The sequence below is a fragment of the Octopus bimaculoides genome, chromosome 6 (assembly GCF_046866305.1).
Source record: "Octopus bimaculoides isolate indiv1 chromosome 6, ASM4686630v1, whole genome shotgun sequence".
NCBI classification, from domain to species: Eukaryota; Metazoa; Mollusca; class Cephalopoda; order Octopoda; family Octopodidae; genus Octopus; species Octopus bimaculoides.
This window is the reverse complement of record NC_142933.1, coordinates 48,938,560-48,955,154: the sequence shown is the minus strand read 5'-3', so window position 1 is coordinate 48,955,154 and position 16,595 is coordinate 48,938,560.

The following is a 16,595-nucleotide window of genomic DNA, read 5'->3' as shown; positions in this document are numbered from 1 at the left end:
TCACCATCATTATGATTATTGTTAAGGCGGTAAGCTGGCAGTATCGTTAGCATGCTGGACGAAACGCTTAGCAGTATTTCGCCCGTCGCTACGTTCCGAGTTCAAATTTCGCCGAGGTCGACTTTACCTTTCATCCTTTCGGCATCGATAAATTAAGTACCAGTGAAACACTGAGGTCAATGTAATAAACTTGTCCCTTCCCACCAAATTTCAGGCCTTGTATCTTTAGTAGAAGGGATTGTTGTTGTTGCTGTTGTTCAGGGCGGTGAACTAGCAGAATCGTTAGCGCACAGGACAAAATGCTTAGCGGCATTTTGTCCGCATTCTGAGTTCAAATTCCACCGAAGTCGACTTCGCCGGGAACCACTGCTCTAGAGATATCTGATTCCTTTTTTAAAATGAAGTCGCACCGTCAGAATAGCAGGCCTGGAATTAGATTGGAACTTCTCATCCAAGGTACACCAAAACCCATTGACAAAATTTCATATTTTATCGATTTCCTAAGTGTACACCCATTGTACATTATGGTAGAGAAGACCAAAATTATTACATATATTTTAGCAGCAATCACTTTGAATCCTTTTCACCACAACAATAAAGGGAAACGAAAAGAAAGCCCAGATATTTGTCGACCAAACATCAAAAGTATACAACAAAACCAACAACAAAAATCTACCATAAGTGCAGCAGTAGCAGCAGAAACATGAAACACTACAACATCTCCAACAACAACAAGTATTCCCAAAGCAGCCACGGTTCCGGCTACAAAATCAGCCTTCAAAGACAATCTTCCAGCAATTACCTCAAATCTCCTCATAGCAAACCACAAACGCACACATAGTAACAGACTCCCCTCCAACTCTTCTACTACAGAATCTTGTCGAGTGACCAATACCTAGGCAATAAACCAAAATAAAGAAGTCTGTGACAGGCGTAAGAGTAACATGAAAAGAGCAGCAGCTCCTAGATGAAAATGGTTATATTTAAAGGGTGATTGAATTGTTCCAGTCCCGCAACAGCCCACACCACTACCACAAATAGAGGAGCAACAAAAGTAACTACAAGTTGAACAAAAATCGCAAATCACAAAAGAAAGTAAAGAATATCAATTAAACTGCCGACTACAACAACGACAGCAAAGCACATACGATAAACTCTCCTACTTCAGCATTATTGTTGCTCGGAATAGAGACATAGAATTCACGAGTTAGATTACAAACAACAGAAAACGTTCAACAATGGGAAAGGCTTTAAGAAGCTTTGCCCCAAAATTCCCAAAGACAGATTACGCAAACAGACTTCCAAAAACGAAGGTAATAAAAAGGAAAATTATCCCTTTGACGTTGAGCTTTTTAGAAAAGCGACCAACTAATTTTTTTTTAAAACCCTTCGATACACCTCTTTCTCAACCAGCGAGAGGTCTGAATCAACCAACGTGAATGACCTCCATTCTCATTTTTCCGACAAATATGTTTGTACTTAGAATGGAAAGTATGTGTGTGGCTTGTGATCAACTTGGAAGCAAGGTTACTTACTCAATAACATCAAGTCATGAGACATAGACGTGATAGCCATTATAGAGATATTCAGAAATGTTTCAAATTGTTGGCAACAGTGCGAACAAACGGTGAGATTTAATAATTTTACAGCTTTTAGTCACGATAAATTCCCTTATCGAACATATGTTGCCTGTTTATGATTCTTGTATTTATAACTGTATTTAACACCTAAGATGTTGATTCTGTGAGTCAGCTTTTAAATAATGTCATGAAAGCAAATCAGGATAACTAAAGTTTGTGAAGCCGTTCTAGCAATTACTTCTTCCACTAATTTAATTTGAATCTTAGTAACTTGAAAAGAAAAAATCTTCAAAGGTGTAATTTAAAAATCATTTGATGTGCTATTTAGTTACAGGTCCATTTAATTTTCTTATTTGCTGAATTTTAAATTATTCGTCTATGTTTCGATATATTTCGGTCTTGAAATAAGTCTTTAGAGCTTCCGTCGGGAGTTTAACTTACATTTCCATTACTTGGTCCATCACATTATCGCTCTCACTATATAATTTGAAATTTTCAATCAGCCTAAAATTGGCGAACCAACATTTTACGTGCAATCTTCCATTTCATTGTGAAGTCATGCGAAATAATTTGTTTGCTACGGTGTTATATTTTGTATACGATCCGTGTAATAATACTAAGAACTTTCATAATCTAGGGTTTTATTTCAGCTGTATTTCTCATCAACTTAAAGCTTAATTAGATTTTTTAGTAAACTTTCTATTAAGACTTACATCCTTACCTAAAATTGATTGTGAAAAGTTATTGCATAGTTCTTATCTTCAATATACTTCACTCTACCACTAATTTGCATATTATTTCCAACAAATCCTTTTGCGCTCAAATGTATCTTCACGAACGTTTCAATAATTTACTTTTCTTTGTCAATCTACTTCAATCTGTTTCTTTATATATATATCTTCCTCTCTCTCCTCTCTCCATTTCTCTCTCCCTCTTTCTCTCTCCCTCATTGCATTTTCTCCCTTTATCTCTCTCTCTTGTGATATTCTCTCTCTTTTTTCCTCTCCCTCTCTCTTTCCACCTACTTCTCTCCTTTTTTCCTATCTATCTTTAACATATTCCCATTTTTTCCTTTTCTTATATCATAATTACTACTTTTTTCTGTTACTTTATTATTTTGCACACCATTTCTATCATTCTCCCCCTTTTGGTGTCAATCAAGTAAATAAGTACATGCCAAAGGTTAGAATAGATTAAAGTAAATCCTTGTTCAGAATTCCGACGAAATAACTGACAAGATATAATCTGTAAAGTGGAATAATGACTAGGATAGTCGTCTAAAACATAAAACTAGGAAAAAGAAAAGAAACCATTAATTATGATATACGACATGTTCAGGTGACAGAAGAAATAAGTGTATGTAATTATATACAGAGTCGTTAAACTAAAATAACTAATGCTTCGGTATTTATGAGTAAAAATCATTGAAATATCAAAAGATAAAGTTTACCGTCATAGTCAGCAGTTTCGCTACGAAAAGATACCAACCAGTATGTATTCCTTTTGAGCACTTCAACGTACGAGGGTGGGCTGAAAATTTCATAAGCTGGCTAAGATACTCTCATGGAATGTAACCAAATGAGGTTTATTTTTCAACAAAGTCCTCCTTGCAGTCCACACACTTCTTCCATTGGTGCTGCAGTGCTTAGATCCCATTGATGAAGAAGCTTTCATCTTGTTGGTCAAAAACAAACATCATCAGCAAATATGACGCGATGCTGGTTCCTACCCAAGTGCTGTTTCATGCTGAGATGATAGTCAGGTGTGGTCAAATCAAGAGAACAGGGAGACTGATCAGCCAGTTCAAAGCCACAGTCACACACAACAGTCATTGAAACAAAGGACCTGTGTGTTAAAGCATTGTCCTGATCAAACATGACCCCTTTCATTAGTTTTCCTGAGCGTTTGGTCTTAATAGCCTTTTGTAACTGCTTCAGCAAGTTGGCATTAATGGTGTGGCCCTTTTGAAGATAGTCAATAAACACAATGCCTTTTGCATCCCCAAAAACTGAGGCCAGCAACTTTCCCTCCTTCTTTGGAGCAGGTGAGGAGGGATGTTTCTACTGCATGAATTGTCTCTTTGTCTCTGGATCAAAGTGATGAACCCAGCACTCATTCTGGCTAAGGAAACGTTCAAGGAAACCAGCTGGGTCTGCTTCAAACAATGTCAGATTTTTTGTGATGTGATCAGCCTGGTGCGCTTTTGATTAGGTGTCAGAAGACGTTGCACCCACCGAGCAGAAACCTTCATCATGCCAAGTTCATTGTGCAGAATATTCTCAACTCTCTCACAGGATATGCTAATAGCATTGGCTATTTGATTCAAAGTCAATCGCCAGCATGTGGTGAACACGGTCTATGTTTTCCTCGGTGATGGCAGTTGCGAGACGTCCAGACCTTAGGTCATCTTCAAGACCCTCCATTCCCCTCCTATATTCAGCTGCCCACTTTTGCAATGTTGATGAAGCTGAAGTGTCATCTCCTAATGTAGCAACCATGTCGGCATTAATGTCGTTGGAGGCTAAACCATTTTTTTTCTCAAGTACTTGATAAGACCACGATGCCAAATTTTGTCCATTTTTAAGAGAAGTTGCTACTAGTTACATTTGAGGTCTTTGAACATTGATACATCAATTTACCTGGAAAGAAACAATGCAGTTATTAATAAGAAGGGTTGAAATTAATGCATGTCAGATTTCACAGCTCTAGCATCACTCCGTCATAAACAGCATATGAACTTTTCAAACCACCCTCGTAGATATATTATACTACCTCTTGGTTTTGTTGTGCATAATTATATTTATGCCTAAGTTCATATTCCACCGCTACGTTTCTCATTTGGAATTAGATATCTTATCACGATATGATCAGGAGATTTCACAAGTTTATATTACGACCATATACGTGCAGAGTACACTTTAACAAGTTTGTAACTCAGACGAGCGTATATTTACATACATACATACATACATACATACATGCATACATACATACATGCATACACACAGACATATACATACACACACACACACACACACAAACACACACACACACACACACATACACACACACACACACATACATATATATATATATATATATATATATATATATATATATATATATACGAGTAGATAGATACATCTGTACCATATGTATATACGTTACATATATATATATATATATATATATATATATATATATATATATATAATTGAGTTTTTTACCTGTAAATTTGGATTTTTATCCCTAATATCATATATATATATATATGTACATAAGTTCTAAAATTGCAGAAGAATTCGTTGCTGGGCAGTTTGGTTTAATGGTAAAACACTTGACATGTAATCACATGTGTGCGTGTGTGTGTACTTCCAAGAGAGAGGTTGTGAATCAAGCCAACTAAGGGATAATATCCATCCAATATGCTGCTGGTACAATACCCAATTATTAATACACAAGTATTTTTTATTGCATGGCAATTACACTATTGAATGTAATAAATTGGTAAGGGTAAAAAGTTGTTTTACCCTTAATTTATACGGCAATAAGAAAATGAAGGGGATCGGGAGGTGGTATTCATCAACTTTTAGACATATCATGTCTATTTATTTATTTTTAAAAACAACAATTATAACAATATACATACATATGCAACATATTATGCTTTACATATATAAAAATACCAGTAATTATTAAAATATATAGCGTATAACATAGAAAGTAAAATAGTTTCTTACAGCTGTTTCAGCCAAGAGGTCATAGTACCCCACTTTACTTCCATCCCTTCAGTGAACTGAAGTATTTGGTAGATAATATTAAGGTACTTGGGTGTGCCTCTGGGCTTCGTCAGAGAGTTTAGAAAGTTCATAAGGTTTATTTATAAATATAAATACATGCATATATACACACTTTTACATATACATACATATACATAAATATACATAAATACATATCTATACATTTATGTGTGTGTGTGTGTGTGTGTGTGTGTGTGTGTGTGTGTGTGTGTTTATGCATACAAAGGAATCAATTATTATTATTATTATTATTATTATTATTATTATTATTATTATTAGGTGTATTATATCATTCTTATTAGATAAAGTATAAACAGAAGAAAGAGAAAATTATCAAAAGAGAAATAATAGTGGAATTTAAATAATCAATCTATCTTAAGATTATTGTAGTTATGTAGGAATGAAAAGGTATATAAAAGAGGAATAGATATATATATATGTATATATAGAGAGATATACACACACCCATATATATATATTTACGTACAAACATACCCATAGGTACATACATATTTCATGTGTCGAGAAGGGAGGATTACTGTAGTAGTTGGTATTTTTCTTTTTATATAATTATAATAATTATACACAAACATATATATATATATATATATATATATATATATATACATATATATATATATATATATATATATATATATAAACAAATAGTAAATGAGTATATGCATATATACGTACAGGTATGTGCATACCGACATCCACCTGTATGTATAGGTGCATATCTGGGTACAGGACATTGCAAACAAAACGTAGACGAGAAAACACACAAGCCACATAGAGAACATTCTTCTTCATCAGCTAACCCCGTTTTAGCACCGGCGTTTCGAAGAGCTATATATAAACATGCGATATGTTTTCTACTGAGGGCTTGCGATAAAGGTCCACAATAAGTGGGTTAGAGTTTATATTAATACCTGTGATATCAGTCGGTACTAAAAGTAATAAATTTCCGGATAAGTTAAGAAATGCGTTTGACTCCTTTTCTTAATTTATCCATGTTATACAAGAGCATTTCACTTAACCCTGACATTTCTACCTTTATAAGTAGGATGTAATATCCTTGGCACTTATGTGAATTTTTGCTATCCTGGTAATTATTTATTATTTTTCCGTGTTATTTATACACATTGAAAAAATACACACACGTATATATATATATGAACACTATTCAATTTTTTTTCTCCGTGTTTTTCTCCTTGTCTCCGTATTCTTTCTGTTGAAGAGCGTAGCTCGAAACGTCAAAGACTTTCCGTATTCGCGAGCGTCATACTAATATATACTTTTGTTATTTACACCACCTGTCCTCGTCTGTTGTTATTATTTGTATATTCTCCCATATATATATATATATATATATATATATATACACCCTCACACACACACACACACACAAAGAACATAATTGAGGTTTAAGATTTATGACAGCTGTTTATTGATGTAGTCATAGATTATATCAGCATATAATCCCTCTTCAAGAAAACTTTTAAACTGGTATAAACAGGTGAGATAATAACTTGATGATGATGATGATTAATCCAACCAACATTTTGGGATCCAAAATATAATTTAAAATAAAATTGTAAATTGAAATATAATTATAGCTTCTATTAACTATACCATTATTCATATCTGTGTGCGCGTGTTTGAGAGTCTGTAATTGTTTGTATGCGTGCATGTATGAATAAGTACGTATTTTATTGAGTCTATGCATTATTATGTGTATGTAACATTCTCTTTGTCTGCTAATTTCTGAAACTCGTACGTTCTGCATTCTTTCATTATTTCTTTTTTTTTTTTTTTTACTAATTTCATTATTATTTACTTATTGAATATTGCACATATACGTGTGGGTTTGTTTGCGTTTCTGTGCGTTTGCATATTTCTGTACATATTTCCATATTTACTAAGGGTTGGACCAGGATGGGGCATTTCTTGGCCTATTCCCAATTAAGACCTAACAGATTTTAAGAGTTGCTTAATTTTCCACGTCACCACGCAATAAGTTTTGTCTGGAAATCATGACTTAAGAGACAGGAGTATCTCACAAATATTCGTTTTTATCGCTGTAGGTAATTTGCAAATATAATAAATGAAAAATCACCAAAAAAAAAATTAAATTACTCAGCACTTTATTTGATATTTCTAACTACACCCTTATCTTCCCTGAGATCCCATATTTGTTTTGTTTTTATTATTATTTATTACTATTATTATTTGTAGCGACGAGGCAAAATACAAAAGATATAACTTAGCTCTTATTATAAATGAAATTCGTTTATACTTCATATTCCTTAATTCTACTCTTGCATAAGCAAATAATGAAGTGAGATAAGGATTATTAGATGCGAAAAGTCCTACTTCCAATAAATATCTATCTTTTCTTTTATTCTTTCTCGCTTTAAAAATTTCTTACTGTGGGTATTCACACGCACGGACATTTAAAATCATCTCGGACATTACTTTCCCTCAGGTTATTTTCTATTAACAATAATTGAAGCTAATATATTCCTTTGCTAAGCACAACCAGTCACAAGAGAGAGCAAATCTGACCTCTCTTGCTCTCTTCAACTAAAAGAGAGGCGTGTTAACCTTTAGAATTAGAATGAGTGATTCATTTCCTAACGATTTTACTGTCCTCAAGCTCGTTATAGAACATAAATAATATCAAACTGAATTTCAATGGTCTGTACATAGCGCTTTGCTTAATTTCCTGATTGGGAACTCATGTGTGTATCTTTTATTAAGCAGCCCACAAGCATGTATGCTACAGTTCAAGAGGTATGACTACTGTATATAAAACATTTTCTTCTAGACTGTTTGATCTGAACACAGACTTTATTTCCTTGTTGGTATATTGAAATCGGTTTTAGGTTTTTCTTCTTTTCCTTCTTTTTTTGTTTCTTCGCCTCCGCTTCTATCTTTATTCGTCTGTCTGTCTGGTCCTCTTTCTTTACCCCCTCCCTCTCTCTCTCTCTCTCTCTCTCTCTCTCTCTCTCTCTCTCTCTCTCTCTCTCTCTCTCTCTCTCTCTCCCTCTCGACTGTGTTTTTGCAATCCGTACCTTTGTACGTAGATCTAACTGCCTCCTCTCTAGATCTCCACTTTTCTCTCTTTCTCGCTCGTACGCACAAGCACACAAAAAAGAATTTACTCCATAAATATCTAGTGTGGTGTGTATTTTAAAATTCATTCCTATAAATCCTCTTAAACTATTTTAACAATTCCTAAAATTGCAAATATTTCACCCAATACATTCTGTGTGAAATCACAACTTGATTTGTTAATTGTTTTTATTGCAATATATTCGGTAGTATGAGATATTGAATACAAGATTCCCATTTTAATATATATCAGCCAGCAAGAAATATAAGAGAAGCGAAGATAACTAAAACCACCAAACCAGTTTAAGTGGATGAAAAAAAGAAATTGCTGTCTCTTAAATTAATTTGCGTAAACTAATTTACTGCAGCAGACATCTTTTCGTTCTTGCCTTTTTCTGGACCCTCCACGTCCATTTCTCTCTCTCTCTCTCTCTCTCTCTCTCTCTCTCTCTCTCTCTCTTCTCTCTCTCTCTCTCTCTCTCTCTCTCTCTCTCTCTCTTTCCCTCCCTCTCTTTATAAACATGTGTGTGCGTGTAAAAATAGATATGCATATATATGTTGTGTGTGTGTCAGTGAGCATGTTTGTAGGCATAATAAACACACAAACTATGCACATACACACACACACACATAAACACACACACATAAGCACACACACATAAACGCACATAAACACACACACATATATAAATATTATTCTTTTATTCTTTTACTTGTTTCAGTCATTTGATTGCGGCCATGTTGGAGCACCGACTTGAAGGGTTTTTAGTCGAACAAGTCGACCCCAGGATTCATTTATAAGCCTAGTACTTATTCCATCGGTTCCCTTTTGCCGAACCGCTAAGTTACGAGGACGTAAACACATCAACACCGGTTGTCAAGCGGTGATGAGAGACAAACACAGATATAAAGTCGCACATACACACAAATATATACATATATATACGATGGGCTTCTTTCAGTTTCCATCTACCAAATCCATTCAGAACGCTTTGGTCGGCCCGGAGCTATAGTAGAAGAACTTACCCAAGGTGCTACGGAGTGGGACTGAACCCGGAACCATGTGGTTGTGAAGCAAACTTCTTACCACAGAGCCACACCTGCGCCTGTCCAATTTTTCCTGTCTTGGTTTGTGTTTGCCACCTTGGAATCCTCTGTGTAGTGGGTTGATCCACTACTCAGGAAGAGACTATTCTAGAGTACGTTCTGTCTTATCTTCGAAACGTCTAGATAGAATAGAGACAGCTGATGAAGGGATATTCCAAGTGGCTTTCCGTTTTCCTATGTGTTCGTTCCGTTGTCTGTAGTTTATTGTTCTAACGTCCTGTACCCTGATATGCATATATATGCACATGTAGATGTAAGTATGTACATATATGTGTGTATACATGTATATATATTCTTTGTATTATATATATATATATATATATATATATATATATATATATATATATATATATATATATATATATATATACCACCATCGAAATTTTATACGTAAAAATAGAGTAGTGTTATGTATAAAAGTAGAAATAAAAATATCTCATTTACTACCTAAGCGTCTCTATAGATACAAAGTATTTATAGTGAAATTCCTTTCCAGAACAGGATTTTAAATTTTCATCCACTAAAAAGGCTTTAAGTTAGTAAATTTTAGATGCAAAACATCAGATAATGTATCTTAATATATTAGCAAACCAGATCGTAAAACGAAACAAGTACGAACTGCCTTATACTGATACAACCCATACAACACCAACTAAAATACAGAAGCCATTCTTAATCTATACTACAAGAATCATATGTACTATTGTTATAATTTGGATGGATATATCGTGAAAGTACGATATTATCAATACTGTATTGTGCAAAGTACCAGTAAACGAGGCTGGCGACTGCGGGAATTTGAACTTTCTGCTCGTAAATTAGTGCGGATTATAAGAAATTTCGGATCATCAGTGTCCGAAAAGTTGGTGTTACACTTGTATTGAATTTCGATGTAAACATGAAAGTTGTGAACTTCATGACTCGAACTGTTACATTGAACATACAAGTACAATACTTTCTCATCTACAACAAAGAGTTAACGCAACTCTCTATAAAACAGTGCATTAAATACAATTAGATATTTAAAAAATCATTTGTTGAAATTACTACAGTTTTATATAAAATGTCTTCTACTTTATCCTCGGGCCGACCAAAGCCTTGTAAGTGGATTTTGTAGATGGAAACTAAAAGAAGCCGTCGTGTGTGTGTGCGTGTGTCTGTGCGTGTGTCTGTGTCTTGTGTCTGCCTGTCTGTCTGTTTGTCCCCACTCCCCACCGCTTGACAACAGATGTTGGTGTGTTTACGTCCCCGTAACTTAACGGTTTGGCAAAAGAGACTGATATAATAGATACTAGGCTTTTAAAAATTAAGTCTTGGGGTCGATTTCTTCTACCAAAACCCTTCAAGGCGGTACCCCAGCATGGCCGCAGTCAAATTATTGAAACAAGTAAAAAGAAAAGTAAAGGTTAACTATGGAAGCTTTACTAGTATCAAAAGATAAACCAAAAATCAATTCACAAATATAAAACGCATAAAACAATCATAAAAATCTATCGGGACTTAAACATTGTATAAACTTTTAATCCAGTGGTGATGTTTTTATTAGTTATAACAATATACCTATTATCCTATACAAACTACTGTAGAAACCATGAATAGCATGCCATTATTACGACCACTTCATCCCGATTGTGAAACCGGAAGGGTCTTAAGATGGTAATGGATTTAATGAAACTATTGTTCAAACTAAGTACAGATGACTACTCAGAAAATATGAAAAATCGTATCTTTGCTGTATGTATCTCTACGTATGTGACTATGTGTATGTGTGTACGTAGATATGTGTGTATTTCTGTATATGAAAGGTTGCTTGTGTGAGATGGATGTGTCTGCATGTTTGTGCACATTGGTAAACTTTATATGCATTGTATCTGTTTTACTTTAATGCTTTATTTTTAGAAGAGATCCACGTCTCTTTTAATTTTTTTTTTCATTTATCGCATTCGTTAGCACGCTGGACGAACGCTTAGCGTCGCCACGTTCTGAGTTCAAACTCCGCCGAGGTCGACTCTGCCTTTCATTTTTTTCGAGGTCGATAAAATAGTACCAGGGAAATTCTGGAGTTGATGTAATCGACTAGTCTCCTCCTCCAATACCTCAGGCCTTGTGCTTATAGTAGAAAGGGTTATTATTGTTTTCTCGTATCCACTATACATTTATCTTACAGATATTTTTCGAATATTTTCTCTTATTTCCCTCCTTTTATGTACATCATATCTCCGGCGTTTTCTTCCTTTCCTTCCTTTTCTCTCATACCGTAAACCTTTCTCGTTATTGGCACGAGCGTCGTCTTCTTCTTCTTCCTCTTTTCTACCTCCACTTCTCTTCCTTTCATTTTCTGTCTTTCTTTCCTCGTCCATGCTCCAGTTTATTATTCATATTTATTTTTTACGTTTATATTTGTTTTAACGGTCATTCAATTTATCTAAATAGATCCTTTACTTCCAAAACTGTAGGCGAGCTTCAACCAACCAGAGTTCGATATTTGTTTTGATTGGTACTTCTGATTGCCTTTGAATGTCTGCTTCGCGTTTCATTCGCTTCATTTTTGCCCCAAAATCAGAAACGTGAAATTTACATCGACATTTTGTGAAGTTTACGACGTCCGATAAAATCTGATATTTTCACTCGTCTTTTGATATTAAACCCTTTTTGTCACCTGCTTCTTCGCAGCCCTTACCGTTTGTTTTAACTGTCCTGTTTTTGTTATCAACTTTTACCCTCCGCAAATCCCAAATTTTATTTAATTTGCTTTGCGGGAGCGACTGTTTTGACGAAAACGCATTATGCCCTAACGCTCGAAATGCGGAGTAGATAAAACAGTGGACAACCGATGAAGGAATTGTTCTTTATATTACCTGTCTCGTTTTTCTATTTGTTTACATTTTTTGACATCCTGTACCCATCTATGCATGTGTATATACATATATATGTATGTACATGTATGTATATATGCATATATGTATATCATTTATATCATTATTATTATTATATATAATATATATATATATATATATATATATATATATATATATATATATATATATTACATGATTTTGCTCATTAGATTGCGACTATGCTGGAGCACTACTTTGAATATTTCTAATTGAACAAATCAACCCCAGTGTTTATTCTTATGTTTAAGCCTGGTACTAATTCTATCAGTCTCTTTTGATGAACCGCTAAATTACAGGAACGTAAACACACCAACATTGGTTGCCATGCGAATCAAGCGGTGTTGGTGTAAATTAGCAGTTCGGCAAAAGAGACAGATAGAATAAGTATCAGGCTTGAACAAAAAAAATAATAAGTACAGGAGTCGATTTGTTCGATTAGAAATGTTCTAGGTAGTACCCCAGCATAGTCGCAATCTAATGTAAAAAAAAAACAAATTAAAGATATACATGCATACATACACACACTCTCACTCACTCAAGCGCGCGCGCACACACGTACGTACACACACACACATACGTACACAGAATGGGGAGAAAATTCTTTCCTTTAATTTCTCTTCTAAGAACGTTCCCATACCATCCAACAAACATTATTTAAATGTGCAATACACAAAATGGGAGACTTTAGATGAAATATGAGATGGCATGTTTACTTTTCACTATATCACATAGGGAAGTAATACAGAATGCAAATTTGGTTTTAAATCCATTAAAATCCCTTCAACAAATAAAGGCCTAGAGCGGTTCAAAACAGATTTTAAAGATTTGATAATGAGTAAGCTCAAAAAAAAATAACAACAATTTTTACTCTCAGAAACAGTTTAGCTTTTTACGGAATTCTAAGAAAACTTTTGTTTGTGATGAAACCAGAAGTTTTCATCACATTGAACAAAAATGTTTACAACTGACTTCTTTCCAGTAATATTAGCAACACTTATAAGAAATCAAGAGATATCCAAAATTCCATGCATTTGTCGGCTAAAAGCGTAGCAACCGATCCCAAACTAGATAACAGTTGAATGTCTACCAAAGTGCACACCATTTATCAATATTAAGAATGATCGCAAACCTAGTTTTCATAATATTAGGTCATCCCATAAATAATTCGGTCTTTTCAATTGCATGAACTAAAAGTCGGAGAGGGACGAAATAAACTATCTGCATCAACTTGCTATAAAAGCAGGAAGTAATTTTATTTTGTACTTATTCTTAGTGCAAGTTCTGAAGAATGCAGTTCGATTTTAACAGTTATCTATTCACAGCTATAATGGAAGTGACAAAGGAGCATATTTGGCAATTTTGCTTTATGAGTTCAATAAAGGCAACAACACAATGGAAAGTGCGAGGAATATTAATGCCGTATATGGGGGGTCGAACAATAAGCATAAGCCAGTGTCAACGGTGGTTCCAGAAATTCCAAGCCGGAAACTACAGCCAAGAAGACGAGCCACGCCCTGGAAGATGTGTAGAGCTCAACGAGGTCGCCCTGTAAACCTTGGTGGAACAAAATCCCATCGTAACTGTTGAGGAACTAGCAGAGAAGCTTGGATTTGGTCATTCAACCATTCATCGACACCTGTGTGCCATCGGGAAGTCAGCAAATTGGGTCAATGGGTTCCTCACAAACTTTCCGATTCTAATCGCATACAGAGAGTGAACGTGTGCTCTTCTTTGCTGTCACGTCCCATGAATGAACCTTTTTCGGATCGAATAGCGACTGATGAAGAGAAATGGGTTCTCTATAAAAATATCAAGCGCCGAAGACAGTGGGTAGGGAAAAGAGAAACACCGGCACCCCAGGCTAAAGAAGGTCTTCACTCACGTAAGGTGTTGTTATCTGTTTGGTGGGATATGAAAGGCTTAGTCCACTTTGAACTTTTAGACCCAAACCAAACGATAACAAAGGAGATCTATTGTGAACAGCTTGAGAGGCTTCAGTCAGCGCTAGAAGAAAACCGACCATTTTTGGTTTCATGACGAAAGATGTTCTTCCATCAGGATAATGCTCAGCCACATACAGCAAAGATGATATTCCAAAGGCTGGAGCAATTTCATTGGGAAACAATGCCCCACCTATCATATTCGCTGGGCATTACTCTACCTGATTATCATTTATTCCTCAGTCTTCAAAATCATTTGGACAGAAAAAATATGAATTTTGTAGACGAGACCAGAACAGTACTAGAAGAGTATTTTTCGTCAAGGACAAGTAAATTTTGGAAGAGGGGCCTTGCAAGTCTACCAGATAGATGGAAGTGCCTTGTAGAAAATGGAGAGTATATTTTAGATTAAAAATGAACTTTGTTTATCTTAATTTTGAAAAATAAGAGAAGTATTAAAAACTCGCATTATTTATGGGATGACCCAATAGCTCTAAAAGTTATCTTACTTTAATCCAGCTAAAACCGAGATCGGGATAGTTACCGAATCTCGTTTTAGGTTCGGTTTTACACGGAATAAAAAAAGGATATAGCACTTTTGTTATAGGATAACAGTACGTCGGTTGTCGATTGGTTTAGTAATTTTAGTGACAGGCATTAGGCGACAATCTGGTAGACTCGTTAGCACGCCAGGCAAAATGCTTCACGGCATTTCGTCCGTCATTACATTCTAAATTCAAATTCCACCAAGGTCTACTTTGCTTTTCATCCTTTCGTGGTCGATAAAATAAGTACCAGTTGAACACTGCGGTCAGTGTAATCCACTTATCCCCTTCCCCTGAGCCTGCTGGCCTTGTGTCATGTTTTGAGATCAATATTAAATGTAGATCCAATATAATTGATTTCAACCCCTCAATAATGAAACCATTTATTTTAAAAGTTCTACCATTCGCTAAAACCTTCATGCCTATGAGTGAATCAATCCCATCTAAAAGACATTAATATTACCTTGCATACATGGAAACAGCTGTTGTTTTTTTGATAATTTGACCTGGCTTAAGAAAAATGCTGATGAGTTACTTTACGCCCATATGGCTGTATTCGATGGAGATTACCTGTGTAATCATAGGAGCCTAAAAGCTTGCATTTTGCACATGGAATTTTTTAGTTAAGAGAATACTCTACAGAGACAACGGAATATGAGCAGCCTCAAATTCAAGTGATTTGGAAAATTTTTAATTAGGTTATTCAGAGGCAAGGGCTTCAAAATTACAATGAAAACTAACCTGGGCGTCACCTTTAGACTCAGAGACTGATAGGTCTAGTAGATTCAGCCTTTACAAGAAGCTGAAGGGGAAATTATATTCCAAATGCTCTAACCATTCATTTACTCTATCTTGGAGTTTAGCTTCCAATATAAGTGAGCGTGTCTCCTCCTTATCGGCTGATGAAATCACATTTAAAACAGCTTCAGCTTATTATAATGAGATACTCTGAGGTAGCAGCTTCCCAAATGAGATTTACTATATAACTAGATTTTGTGGGTCTAAGAATGGTAATAGAAATTAAAAAAACGGAAAATGTTAACCTTAATTTAAAAGGTAATTTAGCAAAGTTTTTCTTAAATGTCAGCACTCTTCACGAGACATACTCGTAAAACCTTCAACAGGATGCGTTAAAGTTAGCAATAAACTAGTATAAACTAGTAGAGGGCTCTCTTCGCTAAATAATAGCGTACAAGCCTCTACCTGGAATTATGTGGACCACCTCTGCAACTTTTTCCTCGATGGAATCCTTTGCTTAGCTAAATGAATAGTATAAGGCGCGAAAGTATAGATTATGATAGCCCTATATACACCAAATTAACAGGAACTCATTTTAAAATACGATTCCACATATATAAGAATTTTAAAAATATTCGGATTAAAGGTTCCCACAAGTCCGACCAAGTACATTTGGTTCTTGACTGAATTCAGTTCGGATACCTTAAAGATAAACTAATTTACTCTCAAATATGCAAGCAAGTATGTATATGTGCACTATGTATGTATGTATGTATGTATGTATGAATGATTCTTACTACTCTTCTGTTAAACATCAGCTGTGTTTGGATGAGAAATTCTTAATTCTTTTTTTCTTCTTTTTTTTTTCAGA